Source organism: Ranitomeya imitator, chromosome 2 (assembly GCF_032444005.1).
Source record: "Ranitomeya imitator isolate aRanImi1 chromosome 2, aRanImi1.pri, whole genome shotgun sequence".
NCBI classification, from domain to species: domain Eukaryota; kingdom Metazoa; phylum Chordata; class Amphibia; order Anura; family Dendrobatidae; genus Ranitomeya; species Ranitomeya imitator.
Genome location: NC_091283.1, coordinates 27061859 through 27074607, shown reverse-complemented (window position 1 = coordinate 27074607; position 12749 = coordinate 27061859). Strand labels below are relative to the sequence as shown.

General features: G+C 43.3%; 1 protein-coding gene across 13 annotated transcripts in view; it reads left to right on the top strand.

The window, feature by feature from the left end:
- SYNGAP1 (synaptic Ras GTPase activating protein 1) overlaps positions 1 to 12749 on the top strand; it is a 327642-nt gene that overhangs the window by 265146 nt on the left and 49747 nt on the right. The gene's annotated exons all lie outside the window — the stretch shown is intronic.

The window sequence follows — 12749 nt, the reverse complement described above, 5'->3', positions numbered from 1 at the left end:
ATTATATTGATGAGTCTTGCCATCTAGAGTAGAAGAATCTCGTGTCCTCGTCACATCCCCAAACCATTTTAATATTTATTGGGACAATTCACCCCCAGCTTATTTGGTAACAATACAAGATTTTTTGCTGCACAGTAGCAAAGAGGATAGGACCATCCATGGTAGGCATCCTTACTGCAAGGGCCCTACTGTAGCTGCATGGTCTGCCTTTATAGTAAATTTCTATAGTGTTCCTTTAAATTATGTAGTTCACCAGCAAGGCACTTTATATAATATATATAAATATTAGTCACCATTGTAACAAATTCTTAGCAAAAAGTGCAGGGAACATGGATAATGACTATAATGCCAAAGTATAGTAGTACTGGTGGGGTTGACTTGAATCCTTTTTTTTCACCTTTTTATTTCATGTATTGAATCTGAGTCTCTACAAGATTTAGGTTTTTAGTCTGCAGAGTGGGACATATAGTAAGCACCAAAAAATGTATTTGTGAAACTCATTGATATGTAGTTTTGTAGAAGATTTAGTATATCACGTAATGAACACCCTTGCTCATTTTGGGCTTAGTAGCCTAGTAGGGGCCTCCTGTAGGCTCTCAGCAACTAATTAGGACCATCCACTGGACTCTCATCCCAGAATGAGCAGGGATCTAAATTTAAAAAATACATACTTAAAATTTTCTCACAAACCCCTATATTAGTCTAATTAGCTTCTCCTGCTTTATAACATGATTCCCACAGATAGGATAGCACGTGACAGGTTACTGTTGCAGTTAATTTTTTTCGTTGTCCCACCTTGCTAAGACTAAGAAAAGTAGAAATTATGCATTGTTCCCATAATGTCCTACAGATAGAAATGATGGCTATAATCTAATTATTTACTAAAGGGAATATGTCAGTTGGATCAACCCCCTTAACTGTCTTCATGGACATGCAGGTCACAGAAAGTTGTATGAAATGATACATTAACATCTGCAAAAGAGTAAGGGCTCGCTCATAAAAGCATATAAATCAGATGAGTGCAATCCAATAAAAAAGGATTTCACTCTGACCAGTGCTATTTAATGAGACAGTGCAGATCTGCATATTTTTTTTTCTCAGCTGTATTCGGCATGAAAAAAATTACAAAATTCTGTGGTTTAATACCGAAATCGCATGGGTGCGAGAAATAAAATCGGATACCATACAGTATGGCATCCGATTTTTATGGATACATTGCAGTTCTGTAAGGAAATTATGAAGGGTCCTGTACAAGATTAATAGCTGCTGAGTAAAAAAATGGATTGCACACTGACAGCACACGTATGACAAGTGACAAAAATGTACCCCCTTTTCTGCACGAGAATGGGACAGATTTTTATGCACTCATGTGGCCCCGCCTAGTCCACATTTTTCTTAAAGGAATTGTCCAGGTTTGTGATGAAAGTCTGAACTCATTCAATGTGACTGTAGACTTTTGAATTCTCACAATATTCATATAAGTTAATTCAGCGAAGACGAGCATGTCTAGTCGTAATGTGGCTGAAAATATGGATAATGCCGAGAATGGAGAATCCTGACAGAGTGTGGTTCACGCACTGTGAGGATTCAAAAACATCTTGTCACAAACCTGGACAATTCCTTTAATATTTAAATTAGTTGTTAAGCTCTATGGGCTGGACTGAGATCTCCCCAGAGCTTACTGTAAACGAAAAGGGCTTTAACAGTGTGTGACTGACAGCCTGCCCTCCTGATCCACATATCTCACCTATAATGCAACCTTTCATTCTAAGCAAGCTCTGGAGGCAGATTCTCAGGGAGATCTGTGTCCAGACCATAGATCTTAACAGCTCATTTACATATTAACAAAAATATGGATTTCTCCTGAATAAGACATTGGATTGCAAATATAAAAGAATAATTTTATTCAATTTTCAATGACCTGCATGCCCATACAGACGGCTTAAGAGGCTTGATTCTACTGACAGAATCCCTTTAGGTGACTGTAGATAGGAAGTGGAGCAATTACCCAAAGCAACAAATGAAGTCGCAAGAGCAATTTGCTTGGCCACCATATTATATTTTTTGCTCTGGTGTTCATAAATCTCTTCCAAGCATCTGTGTTTTTCCTATGATGGGGGCTAACAATATCCTTCTCATCAGAGTACCACTTTGTATAACTTGGGCTTTGGTATTTGATTCTCATTCAGAAATGTTTTCTGTAAAAGAAGCGATATTCATTAATTATTACTGAGTGTAATTGGACATCTAGAGGGTTGCAATCATTTTTCTCCTTATCCTGATCTCAGATTTTCAGCTCTTTGTACTCCAAACATTTTCCAGAAGTATAGAGCTGCTAGTCTTTTTTTCTCCCATCCATTTTGTATAATACAATCCTCCCTCACAGATCCCATACATTAAAGATTGATAATGACCTTGTTCTTAATGAGCAGTTTTAATTTTTATGAATGGAAGGTGATATTATTATTATTATTATTATTATTTATTATTATAGCGCCATTTATTCCATGGCGCTTTACATGTGAGGAGGGGTATACATAATAAAACAAGTACAATAATCTTGAAAAATACAAGTCACAACTGGTACAGGAGGAGAGAGGACCCTGCCCGCGAGGGCTCACAATCTACAAGGGATGGGTGAGGATACAGTAGGTGAGGGTAGAGCTGGCCGTGCAGCGGTTTGGTCAATCGGTGGTTACATGTGATACAGGTGATATCCTGACATCTGTGGGAAAGAGAACAAAACCAATGATTCTAGATTTTTCTTTGTGATTATATTGAAGCCATATGAATGGAGAATGAATGACACAATGTTCCTCTGGAGCCGGGCTCAGATTCCTGGGATAGCTATATGGACTGTGGCGGCAGAAAGCTGAAGTTCACTTTATCTCGATGCTGGGTTTTTCTTTTTAATATTAGTTTATTGGGCTGAGTAGAATTAAATTTCACAATACCTTAATGAATATGGATGACCTTATGGAGATTTTATTTAAAGGGAATCTGTCACCACATATGATGTATGTAACCTATTAATATGGGCATACAGATTATAGAATCCTGAAAATAGTCATATCTGTATGCCTCATATCAGATGCTTTCTTGTGGAAAAATAATATTTTATCTCGTTATATAATTAAGCTCTTCGTGGCTTTTTGGCGGACATTGCCTGGAAGATAACGCTGCCTCCTCAGTTCATAGGTTAGATACATCAAAGGTGGTGACCGATTGGGGCTGAAAATTATTTTTGCAACTAAGTTTCATTAAAAATGTACTTTTTTGACTTTTTACAAACTATGGTTTCCTGCACATTACAGAATGAGTTACCTTAGAATCTATCAGTGAACTTGTTTTGAAAAGAGAGTTTGTAATTAGTGATGAGCGAATATACTCGTTACTCGAGATTTCTCAAGCACGCTTGGGGGTCCTCCGAGTATTTTTTAGTGCTCAGAGATTTAGTTTTTCTTGCCGCAGCTGAATGATTTACATCTCTTAGCCAGCATAAGTACATGTGAGGGTTGCCTGGTTGCTAGGGATTCCCCACACTTACTTATGCTGGCTAAGAGATGTAAATCATTCAGCTGCGGCAATAAAAACTAAATCTCCGAGCACTAAAAAATACTCGGAGGACCCCCGAGCATGCTCGAGAAATCTCGAGTAACGAGTATATTCGCTCATCACTATTTGTAATACTTTTAATGGACTTTGTCTTACCTCCTTTTAGCTTTTTTTTTTTTTTAACATGGCCTAGGAATGTTTGACTCAGCCCACCCCTTTCAAAATCCATCTTATGTAACCCCCTACACCTACAATAATCACAGACACATTCCGAACCTTTTGGATAAATAGGCCACAGCAGCCCTGTTTATTAACATATTTACATTACAAAAATGAACATATCAATATAACATTGACAAATAAGGAACGGGGTCTATGAAAGCCGTGCACCAGCTTTGTTGCGCCCTCAACCACACTACACCGGTTTGAGGACCCTCCTGCTTATGCCCTCAACCACACCACATCGGTTCGAGGATACTACTGAATGGTGCCACATATTAAATGAGACCTCAGCCCAGTAGGGACCCCTTTTATTTAAATTATACTCTGACCACCAAATGAAGCAAAAGAGGGGAGGGGTAGGTAATCGCCCCACCAAACGGGCCCCCTATTCCCCCCCTCTGTTACCATCAACTGGCTCTCCGCAGACCCGTTCCCGCCACAACAGACATGCATGACACTGTAATGAATAGAAACGGAGGCACAGATGTAGAAGTTCACATTTGTATTTATTAAAGTTTGATGTGGAACCACTAGACCACAGTCCGGGGGCTCCGAAGGGGGCGTTACTGCGTGAGCCCCAGACACCCGTAGTAAGTCCCCTCGAAGAGGGACAGAATGGAATGCCTGGAGGACACGGGTGCTACCTTCAGTTAGACCCCGTATTCGTGGCGGCTGTCCCAGCGGAACGGACGGACCAGCAAGGTTAGCGGGTATTGCAGAGTTGACTGGAGGATACCGGGTGTAGAAGCTGGTGCCGGTGGTACTGGCGTGGTCTGGAAGTGAGGCTGGCGGACTGGCAGGACTAGACGGGTCAGTGTAGATACTGCGGATGCAGTCCAGATTAGCCGAGTAACTGGTAGCAGAAGATCTGTGGAAACAGACAGAATAAGCGGAGTTCCTTGCAGATACTTCAGAAACAGACGCGCAGAATAACAGGAACCGGAAGTTAGCAACAGTAGACACTTGTTGCTCCGGTGCCCTCTCTATGGTGGAAGGGCTAGAAATAATAGACAAACACACGCCATTGGTTAGAGGCAACATTTGGAAAATGCACCCTGTCTCTTTAAGAGACTGGGAGCGCGCGCGCGTGCGGCCTAAGAACCCTGCCAGGGAACCTGCTGGCCGCACGCCAGGAAGCAGGAGAGGAAGGAGGGGTGGGGGCTGCATCCAGACAGCGTGAAGGCGGCACAGATCGAGAGTCCTGACGAAGACCCCCTGGAGGTACAGTAAACAGACCGGGTGTAACAGACACCTTATGCATGAATGTCCTTCCACACCTTAACAGCCTTCTATTAACCCTCTCTCAAACCCAGCGCCCAGATATCTACCGATAGGTGTCAAATGCACCCTATCCCGACGTAAATGCTGCCTGGAGGGCACTCACAGATCACGATGCCGCACTACCAACGCCCCATTCCTAGCCAAAAAACATAACGCCTCCCGATTCACCTTAATCCGGGCCCTATTTATGAGTTCCACTGAGCGACCATATTTCCAAGCCAAAAGAGCCACAATATTGTACCAAACAATGACCATCACCGAGTGAGCAGCCATGAGCCACAAACAGTCAAACTTAATGTCCCGAACCAAATCCCTGGAAGTGCAGACCCCCAAATCATTACCCCCACGTGAATCAATAAAACATCCAGGGGTCTGTCCAAACCCACATGAAAATACAATTCTGGACCAACCTGGACCAGAGCATTCTGCTAATCCCAATCCACCTGACTGTTACTTCATCTTGTCTTAACCCAAGCTGCCAGCCGGATGGTCTGACGTCAGCCTGTAAATCTCCCCACACCACCTACAAGTGTCCTATCACCCACACCAACAGCGGACCATCTGTAAAAAAAAAAAACAATCAAAATTGTAACTTGCAACCCCACAGGCTAAAAAAACCCTTTGCCACTGGTAAACATCCAGCACTCCTGCACGGAAATATGATGCAAAACATAACGATTCCATCTCCCAATCTTGCACACCGCTGCTGCATTAAGGCCCCACCTGGCAGCTTCTGTTGCTGCCCCGATACAAAATAAATGGGAACTGAATTTAGAATCATCCATGTCAATCGAACCTAAGCACCTCTTGAATATGGGTATAAACTGGAATTTAGACAGAGCCAAACCATCCTGATGAATTAATAAAGAACCTCCGGCATCGCCCTTTACCAACAAAAATTGAGACGTTCTATATACACTCCATTAATCCTTCCACCACCCACAGTTCCACCATACAACCCTTGCTATAGATATCTGTCTTTGACCTCTGAAGTATACCACGGATAACCCTGGGTTCACATACCACATCATGGAATTGCAAACAATTCTTACTCACTAATTCGGTTATTCGAAACACGCCAAAGAAAGCTAAACTAAAAGCCGTCTGAAACAGTAATGTCTCATATTTTGACCGACACATTTTCGAACACAGTCTACCCAACATATGAAATGAGATCGGATGCCTCCAATCCTGAACCACCCTTCCTTTCCTGTACCCCTTCAAAGCTTGTCGTATCACAAAAGCCTTGGTAACGTCTTTCACGCCAGACAATTTGAACAAAAATGCCACTGCTGCCATTTGACCATTCAACACCAACACCCCTTCCTCACATGACCTGCTGATCATGTATAACAACAGATTCACTCTATCGTCATCTGACTAACAACTCCCCATACTCACCTTCACTCTATACCAGTAGTCCCACACCGAATTATATCGATGCCATGTCCCAGGAGCCACCGATTCCGTAATCAACCTCATTGCTGATCTGATACCAGATTCCATAAGCTCGCCGGCCATTGTGTTCTGTGCTGCTCTGACTGAGGCGCCAGCTTCCAAAACAGACCCCACTGAAAGCGAGAAATTGCATTAGCAATGGAATTTTTGACTCCTGGGACATGCGTCGCCCTCTACCATACATTCAAATGCAAGCATCAAAGTACCAAGTGACGCATCAAGTTCACCACAGGAGGAGAATGAGCTGACAAGCGATTAATACTCTGGTAGTCCACACTCATGTTATCACACAAATACCTCACCTTGTTTCGCAAAGGCTCCCCCCACACTTTCACGGCTGCCACAATAGGGAATGGCTCTAAGACCACAAAATTCTTTGTCAGCCCATTAACTCTCCACTCATCCGGCCACTTCCCGGCCAACCGTTTGCCTTGAAAATAGGCTCCAAATCCCAATGATCCTGCTGCATCCATAACCAACTCCAAGTCAACATTGTCAGCCTCGTCCATCCACACCGATCTTCCAATATAACTGCTCCCACACGTGTAAATCTGCTTTCTGCCCTGCATTCAACCAAATAAAATGTCTTGGGCGAGTCGCGTCCGCCGTTGCTACAGCCACCCTCCAGGTAAATATTCTTCCCATGGGTAAAATCCTGCATGCAAAATTGAATTTTCCCAGTAAAGATTGCAACTGGCACAACCGAATCTTGCTGGCTCCCAACACCTCCTGTATGACCATTTTCAAATTCTCCAGCTTCTCAAGTGGCAAATTACATTCCATCAACACCGTATCTATCTCAATGCGCAGAAAGCACAGTGTGGTGGTTGGACCCACAGTCTTCTCTGCTGCCAAAGGAATCCCAAACCTCTCCGCTACTTGTTCCATTGTTTGCAATAATATTGCACACATCGAAGATCTAGCTGGTCCAATACACAAAAAATCATCAAGATAGTGAATAATAGAATCTGCTCCTGCCTCCGTGCAAACCACCCATTCCAAAAAGGAACTAAACTTCTCAAAATATGCACATGAGATAGAACAACCGATGGCCAAACAATAATCAACGTAATAATGTCCTTCCCAAAAACAGCCCAACAGGTGAAAACTGTCGGGATGAACGGCAACAATCAAAAAACCACCTCTATGTCCCTCTTGGCCAATAGTGCACCCTGACCACACCGCCTTACCCATTCCACCGCCTTATTGAATGACACATAAGACACCAAGACCAACTATGGATCAATGCCATCATTGACCGACTCCCCCTCTGAGTACAATAGATGGTGTATCAACTGATTACTTATTTGGTTCCTTCTTTGGGACCAAACCCAAAGGAGAAATCTTTAAATGCGGTAATTCCCGAAATGGACTGGCCATCCTGCCCAACTCCACTTCTTTACCCAATGTTTGACCAACTAACTCCGGTTGCTCCATAGCAGACTTCAAATTCCGAACCAAAACCGATCCTTCACAACCGAAGGGATCTTGAAACCAAAACGAAAACCTCTCTTCAACAAACATTCTGCCTCCGTATCAGGGTAATTATTTAAATACTGCTCCATCTGCTGTACCCTCACCGGAGTCGTCTCTCTTAACCGCAGCTTCCCCAGGCTTTCCCTTTCCTCTCTTAAAACACTGAAGCTGTGGTGTACTCCGCAACCGGAACACGGAACATTTGTGCTTAAACCTACAGGACGTAAAAGTACATTTCTTCTCATTAAAGCACCAACACAAACCCTTCTTGGCTCCCACCGGTGGTGCCCCTGAACTATCTGGTACCCTGGTGGTCCCAAGAAAGGAAGACAGCAACACTCTCGGTGCCGACATTAAACGCATCCATAAACTTATGCCCTTGTTATCTCAAACTTGGACGAACTGCCTTCCTTTGCCTAAACTGTTCGTCGTACCGCAACCAATCAGTCCCACGACAAGCCTCCCAGATACTATCCAGATAGCAAAAAAGAAAAGAACACTTTCCGGGGTCTTTTTCGCCCCACACCCTAGCCAATATAGAGAACACCTGCAGCCAGTTGGCAAAAGTTCGGGGCATCAACTAATACCTCCGCCTTTCCTCTTCCTCTTTTTTACTCTCCGTCAACTTCACCCTGTCCAAATTAAACTTATTCTATGGCAAAAGCAAAAAAATATACATATTCATCCCTCCATATCTTCTGTTTCACCTCCGTTTTTAAATGTGCACCCAATGGCCTATGAAAACACACATATACTACCCCCTGAGCTTTATTATCCAGTCTCACTGGGTCAATACCGCACTTTCCGACTCTGGGGGGGCCCCCTCAAGCGGGGCCCCACCCTGAGTATCACTTGCCACCCCACTGTAGCCATTTTCGCCATGTGTGGCCCACCCCCTTGCCACACCGCCGCTGGGGAAGACCTAGCCATGCCCATCAATTAACGCATCATTCCCAACAACTGTGACACCTCGCTCCCTGCCGACTCCTCAGGCACAACCTGTCGCTCGCCACCCATCTTACAACCACTCGCTGCCTTACAGTGACCTCAATGCTTACCGGCCCAACTTCTTGCCCCCCCTTAGAACGGCCGCTGCGTATCTACCCTGCTGGTCCTCCTCTGATTCTTCTGTAGATGCCAGACCCTTCTCAGACTCCACCGCCGATGCCCCAGCAACCAAGAACCCCTCGGCCCTTATTGCGTGAGTGTTGCGACTGTCCTTAGTCCCTGCGGTGGTGGAAGGCACTTCAGCTGCACGCCTGCAGCCATCAATCCTCCCCTACCGATCCGTCTTACCTATGTCCTACAGCTCATCTGCTTCTTGCTCTTTTGTTGCCCCTGTGCGGTGCAGCAGGTGCCCTCTCGGTCTTTTCTCCATTTCCTTGGCCAGTCTCCACGCTCCATCCTCCCAAGGAGGCAGAGCGCTGGACTGCACGCTCAGGTCCTCACTCCCCGGATACTACAGCCACTTCCCTGTTCTTCTTCCTGACGCCCCGTTACCTCATCTTTCTGCATATCGCCGCCACGTTCACACCATAAGATGACATTACCTCCCGGCTCGTACGTATGCTTGCAATCGGAGCAGACTTCCGGCATGGATTCAAGGCCTCCTGCTTCTCCCAGCTGCTCACATCCCAACTCGGATGGTCTCTGCATTGACTCCCCGCCTTCCTCCGCGCCCTAGATTGCAGTTCAGGGCTCACTTTCTCAAAAGGCCTCGACCTCCTAGGGCGTTTTGGGGGCATTGGGTCCACAGCTGATCTGCCGCTGCTGCCACTCAACAGATGCAACTGCTCCTGCAGCCATGCTGTGCTCTTTGTCTCTGCCAGCTTCTTAAAGTCGTGGAATAGAGCCTCCATCATGGTACTGTGTCCCTGACTCACATCTAACAGACTGTCCCTGCCTCTTCCAATCCTCCCTTATATACAAGGTCCCCTTAACCAATCAAATGGCCCCATTCACACCCCCTTTTACTAACTCCCACCATGCTTTGAACTGAAACCCCTCCTACCTTCCCTTATTCCACCATTTTAGCCCCTTAGTGACGGAGCCAAATTTTTGAATTCTGACCAGTGTCTATTTATATGGTAATAACTCTGGAATGCTTCAACAAATCCCAGTGATTTTGAGAATTTTTTTTATGACACATTATACTTTATGATAATGGTAAATTTAGGTTGATATGTTTTGTGTTTATTTATAAAAAATAATAGAAATTTGAGAAAAATGTAAAAAAATTAGCACTTTTCAAACTTTGAATGATTATCCATTTAATCCAGATAGTCATACCATAGCAAAACATTAATAAATAACATTTCCCACATGTCGGCTTTACACCAGCACCATTTATAAAATGTTCTTTTATTTCGTTAGCATTTTAGAAGGTTTAAAAATGTAGCAGTAATTTTTCATTTTTTCAAGGAAATTTACAAAATTTATTTTTTAAGGACTTTTCCATGTTTGAAGTGACTTTAGGGGTCCCATATATTGGGAAACCCCCAAAAGTGATACCATTTTAGAAACAGCACCCCCTGACATATTGAAAACTGCTGTCAGGTAGTTTATTAACCCTTCAGGTGCTTTTCAGGAATTAATGCAAAGTGGCATGACAGAAATTAAAATGTGTATTTTTACCGCCTAAATGCCTCTAACTTCTGAACAGATTACTATAGCCAGCAGACTCTAAGGCCGCTATTTGGCCATGAATTGCCATCACAAACATCAGGACCACACAATCATGATCTGGGGGTGCCGATGGGGATAAATAGGAAGCCCCCACACTCTGTTAACCATTTATAATGATGTAATCACTATTGACAGCAGCATCTAAGGGGTTCAACAAATTTGGATGATGCAAACACTGATTGTGGCTGATGCAGCAAGTTGTCAGCTATAGTGTACAGCCGACAGCTGCTGAATTGTCACCTGTATGGGGATGCTTTTCTCTTATATCTCAGGTCAGTTAAAAGACGGATTGGCGGACATTAAGGGGTTAAATCCTAATTCCCCCCTCTTCCACCCCTAAAACTCCATTTTAGTTTATTTCTGCGTAACCCCTATTAGGGCCTGGCATACATCCTGGTCATGAGGCCCTCCCCTCTACAGCCTGTGGCCTAGTTTTCCTAAATGGTCGATGCCAATAACAGTCAGTCTAATAAAAGTCATCACCCGTTGGAGTATACATCAAATTTGTATTGCAGAAACCTCCCAATGATAACAGTATAATCTCCAAAATGAATAAAAACTCACAATGCACTGTTCCAAATTATTAGGCACAGTAGAATTTCTAAACATTTGATACATTTTAAAGAACTGAAAATGCTCATTTGTGGAATTTGCAGCATTAGGAGGTCACATTCACTGAACAAAACAGCTATTTAACTCCAAAACCTCCTAACCTGCCATGTTACATGTTAACATAGGAACCCTTCTTTGATATCACGTTCACAATTCTTGAATCCATTGAACTTATGAGTTTTTGGAGAGTTTCTGCTTTTATTTCTTTGAAGTCAGAATAGCCTCCCAGAGCTGCTGTTTTGATGTGAACTGCCTCCCACCCTCATAGATCTTTTGCTTGATGATTCTGCAAAGGTTCTCTATAGGGTTGAGGTCAGGGGAAGATGGTGGCCACACCATAAGTTTATCTCCTTTTATGCCCATAGCAGCCAATGACTCAGAGGGATTCTTTGCAGTATGAGATGGTGCATTGTCAGCATGAAGGTGATTTTGCTCCTGAAGGCACGTTTCTGTTTTTTAGACCATGGAAAAAAGTTGTCAGTCAGAAACTCTATATACTTTGCAGAGGTCATTTTCACACCTTCAGGAACCTTAAAGGGCCCTACCAGCTCTTTCCCCATGATTCCGGCCCAAATCATGATTCCTCCACCTCCTTGCTGACGTCGCAGCCTTGTTGGGACATGGTGGCCATCCACCAACCATCCACTACTCCATCCATCTGGACCATCCAGGGTTGCTCGACACCCATCAGTAAACAAGACTGTTTGAAAATTAGTCTACATGTATGTCTGGGCCCACTGCAACCATTTCTGCTTGTGAACACTGTTTAGGGGTGGCCGAATAGTAGGTTCCTACACCTTGAGGTTCAAGGGACTCCAGAGGCACCAGCAGCTTCAAATAACTGCTGCTTTGTAATGGTATTTTAGCAGCTGCTCTCTTAATCCAATGAATTTGTCTGGCAGAAACCTTCCTCATTATGCCTTTATCTGCATGAACTCTGTCTGTGCTCTATTTCAGTCACAAATCTCTTCACAGTATGATGATCACAAAGTTTTTGTGAAGTATCTAATGTTTTCATACCTTGTCCAAGGCATTGCACTTTTTAACGCTTTTCAGCAGCCTAGAGATCCTTTTTATTTCTCATATTGCTTAAAACCTTTGGCCTGCTTAATAATGTGGAACATCATTTTTAAGTAGTTTTCCTTTCATTAGAATCACCTGTAAAACTAATTATCACATGTGTTTAAGATTGATTTTAGTGATCCATTGAGCCCTAAGACACAAGACACAATACCATCCACTAGTTTATTTGAAAAACAAAACAATTAAATCTTTATGACACTTAAATCCAATTTGCATAATAATTTGGAACATGGTGTACATGTGCATGACACCTCACAGCTATACAATATTTCAGTCCAAAAGAATCAATATAGTTGCTGCGAAGTTAAAATATTTAGTTACAAAAATTATAATAAGAATAGTCAGTTACACAGTAAATTATAAAGTGCAAGTGCTTA